Below are 4,246 nucleotides of genomic sequence, written 5' to 3'. Positions count from 1 at the left end.
ATTTTAAATTTAAATAGCTCGAAATAGCTATACTAGGCTCTCTTTAATTCTCTGTCAGTAAATTTAAAATTTAACACACAGTCTGTAACAGAAGCGACTGCCCGTGAAGGCTCCTAGATTGGAGCTGAAAGGCGAAAGCAGAAGCAGTATGCTCCCCATATTTGGGGTAGACCAGGTTGCCCTGATAGGCCGGCCTCACCGGAAAACATGTAATTGGCTAGTTTGTAGTTCAGGGTAAGTGTACATATTGAGGCTAGTGGATTAATTCGAAGAGCTAAGCTGAGTGCAATCTACTGTCTAGAAACTTGCCTGATTTGGTCGCTGCAAGGTTACTTAGCAGATGCCTTCTGGAACTCGGACTTGGTGGAAGAAGAAACGAATGTCAGCAGATGCTTAATTCTAATGAGAAGCTACTCCAGCAAAAGCCCAGGAGGAGATGCTGTTTTGACGCACTAATTGCTTGTGTGTGTAATTACAACGGATGTAGGTGGGAAAAGAAATCGAGGTATTAATTCGCTGTCATGGCACTGAAGGGGGGGGGGGAGGAACGGTCAGCAGAGAAGCGGAGACGCTCGATGTCATCTGCTAACTTCACCGCGGGATTTCTGTAGCTAATGCCCCTCGCCGGGCGATTTTGTGGAGGGACTGTAGTTAAACATTCCCACTCAAGCGGCTCCAATTACTCCAACTCCTCCCCTCCCCGCCCCCGGCACCTGATGAGGATGCGCAAGCACAGTGAAAGGCGCTGCGAAGTTTACTACCCCGTGGAAGCAAGCGCTTCGCGTCTCGTCAGAAAAGCAAGCCTTTCTCCACAAACCAACCCTTCCAGCGGGGACGAACGGGAGGAACTACAGCCCTGGCCCGCTTACCCCTTCCTTCCCCCTCGGTCTCCTACCGCAGCGAGGCCTTTTTTAGCCGTCGGGAGGCCGCCCAGGAGGTGTGGCTTGGAGCCTGTCTCCGGCGGTCGTTTTTTTGGTAGCCGAAGCTGAGCGACGGGGACTGGTTTGCTGGATTTTGGGCTCCTTCGGCCTGATACAACGCGAGCTGCTGAGGGCGAAACTCGGACTGCAAGGCGAGTGGAAGGCTCCGGGGAGCGTGCCGTTCAAAAGACGGCGAGCAACAAGTGTCTCCGGCCATTTCCAGCTGGGCCGTGTGCGAAGTTAAGGGTTCGGGTCCCCACCTCCTCCGGCTGCCTGTAAACACGTGGCCCGGCCCCTCGGAGGCGGACGGCTTGCGGAGGAGCCGGAGGGTCTGGTTCAGCTGGCCTCGAGGAAAAAGAAACCAGGGAGCTCTCGGGGAGATGTGCTGAACTGTGAGAACGAGAGAAGTGACCGCAGCGGGTGAGTCACGGAAGCGTGGAGGAGGAGGAGGAAGGGAAAGAAAAAAAGAGAGACGGAAGCGGTCCTGACGTTTCTTCTTTTCCTCGCTTCCCGCAACCGAAATGCTCCTTTCTCGCCGTCGGTGAAAGCCCCGCGAGCGCTGGCGGGCCTGGGGCGCAGCTTCTAGAGAGGAGAAAAAACTGCGCGCGCTTGTACCTCGGGGGGATCCACTCCGGACGGTGGGAGGAGCGAGGGGCAAGCGCCGCTGAAACAACGTGTAATGGGGGAGAACCCGGCACATCCTGGCTCTGCTGGCAAGGCCATCATCTCCTAAGAGCGATGGTGGCGGCTTCATCAAGGACGACAGCAAGAGCACCAACTCCGGTCACAGGGACCCGGCGACGTAGCAGGAGGAACGGGCCCCGGCCATTGTCTGCCAAGGTAACGGCGAACACCTCTTAGGTTTCGGTTGTGTGTCTGCGTGCATGTGAGTTTGCTTGGCGTTCGGAGAAATTGGAGCAATTGGTTGGCCGGGCATGTTGGAGAGGAGAGGAGAGGAAAAAAAGGCGGCTGTGGTTTTCAAGGGAGGTCACATTCAAGTGGATCGCGATAGGGTTGTTAGGATTGGGGTTTCCTGTCTTCGCGCAGAGGCGCTCGCCCGCACGCCCCAACAATCCTGTTTGGGCGGTTTAATGCTTTCCTCCGCCACTCCCTGAGCACGAAAGGAGACTGAATAATTGGACGTGGAAAATTCTGTCCCAGAATATGACTCGTGCGTATGGCGTCGAAATCTGAAAAGATCAAGGGGTCTGCCGAGTGCGAGAGACCAGCAGTGCTTTTTACTTTTAAGAGGGGTCGGTGGCATGTCCCTTGCCTTGTTCTACCGGCTTCTCTTTTTTCCATTTCAGACCTTTTATTCTTGTTTTCATTTCTCATTTGCAAGCTCCTGTCTGGTTGGATTTGATTAATCAGATGATATTCTGAATGTTCTCTGGAATGTAGAATTTATATATGAATGAAAGACAGAGAGAATTTGACAGTTTTGGTGAAAATCTGGATAATTTCATCGAAGAACCAAGTTGACATAGGATTGTTAAAGTACTGTGCAAAAAAGCTTTTGGCTTTCAGTTTATTTTCTACCTTGCATTGGTGCTGGACTATAGAGGCTGTTCTGATTTTTCTGAGTTTCTTTGAGGTATAAGTCCAATTGATATTTGGTAACTTACTCTCTAAATATAGGGGAAGTAAGGGATTTCATTATTTGTGTAAAGAAATTGAACTAAGTGGAAGAAATAACAGGCCTCTTCAGTTTTAGTTTTTCTTAAGGTTTAAATGTTTTTCTCTTACTGGTGTCAGAGCAAGGATTGCAGATTGTTTGGATGCTCTCAAAATAAACTAGAAAATGTCAACGATCACTAGATGGTATTTTATTCGCTGTCACCTAGTGGTCATCTGGATGTTTGCAGCCCAAATCATCCTGTTTCCAAGCATACAATTGCCCTTTAAAAGCTACACCTTCTCTCTCTGTGTGTCTCTTTAGATTTAGCCAATTAATTGCAGAATGTTTTGTAGTTCTGAAGACCAATGAACCTTCCTTCAAATTTACATATTATTTAGTTTTAGTCTGATATTTTCACAAAATAATGATTTAGCTATAATGAGTACTCACAAGACCGTATCAGTTCTGTAAAAATTCACATAATGATAATTTTACACATATAAAACATTACACTGGTAACTATATCTAGTCCATAACCCCCAAATCATTCTTACTCCTACTTAACATTCTCTTTGACTGACCTCCACATAATCATTAGACTACATAGCTACAGATTATTAACTCAAGGATTCAGCAGTGTAATACAGAATCTACTCCACAAGAATACATTGTCAAGGACAATTTACCAGATTAAAAAAATCCTTTGACAAAGATTGCAAAGAAAATATGTGCTGAAGTAACCATGATGATGCATTTTTACTCCCTCCAAAAAGCTTCCAAAGTAGCTAACACAATCTAAAATAACTATGATCCCCCCAAAAAGTGGAATATAGAAAAGAGGGAACTACTTAGCTCTGGCTTCAGAGCTTAGTTAAAAATTCTTATCAAGTGGAATGAAAGCTCTTTGGGGTGCCTTGATGGGACAGTTAATCATAACTTGGTGAGACACTCTAAACTAAAATTTGTATGTTGATAAAATAACGCTAGCTTTGGGAATATTTTCCATATTTAGGAAATGTATGGCGTTACCTGAGCATAAAGGTTTTTTGCCTGTAAATAAACTTTTGCACTAAATAGATTGTTTTACAATAGTTAAAGGGTGGAAAAAATGACAGAGTGCAAGTAGAAAGATAGGTGTTTTATAAAACTCCTTGGTGTGCCAATACACGATGAAATAATAGGCCAGTGATGGCGAACCTTTTAGAGACCGAGTGCCCAAACTGCAACCCAAAACCCACTTATGCATTGTCGAGTGCTGGGTGGGTGTGGCCCATTGGGTGGGCGTGGCCCATTGGGTGGGCATGGCTTCAGTGGTAACAACAGATTGGGTGGGACTAAAAAGTTCAATCAATCAATTCCAACTTTGCAGGATCTTTTTTTTCCCCGTGAGAAGTTGAAAATGACTGATTGAACCTTTTTTTTTTCCTGCACATGGCGGCGGAGGCCTAAAGCGAAAAGGTTTTATAAAACCCAGCTGAAGGCCTAGGACTGGGGCGATGGCATGCGTGCCCACAGAGAGGGCTCTGAGTGCCGCCTCTGGCACCCGTGCCATAGGTTCGCCACCACTGTAATAGGCCTTCCTTTTTTCTTAACTATCACATGCTGGAAAAATGGTCATGTAATCACATCAGATGTCGCATTGCATGCAGGAAGAAATCAGTTGGTTGATTATGATCTGGGGAAGCAAAGAAAAGGTGAAGATTGAAAC

The 4,246-nt window shown here is 46.7% G+C and overlaps 1 protein-coding gene across 1 annotated transcript in view; it reads left to right on the top strand.

Moving 5' to 3' along the window:
- The first annotated feature begins 1,407 nt into the window (after positions 1-1,407).
- B3GNT2 (UDP-GlcNAc:betaGal beta-1,3-N-acetylglucosaminyltransferase 2) overlaps positions 1,408-4,246 on the top strand; it is an 18,432-nt gene continuing 15,593 nt past the window's right edge. The window contains exon 1 of the mRNA XM_015812387.1: positions 1,408-1,760. The gene's annotated coding sequence lies outside the window, so the exon portion shown is untranslated. The remainder of the gene's footprint in view (positions 1,761-4,246) is intronic.

This window comes from Protobothrops mucrosquamatus, unplaced genomic scaffold (genome assembly GCF_001527695.2).
Source record: "Protobothrops mucrosquamatus isolate PMUCROS unplaced genomic scaffold, P.Mucros_1.0 scaffold_60, whole genome shotgun sequence".
Taxonomy (NCBI): Eukaryota; Metazoa; Chordata; class Lepidosauria; order Squamata; family Viperidae; genus Protobothrops; species Protobothrops mucrosquamatus.
This window is presented reverse-complemented; position numbering and strand designations above follow the sequence as displayed.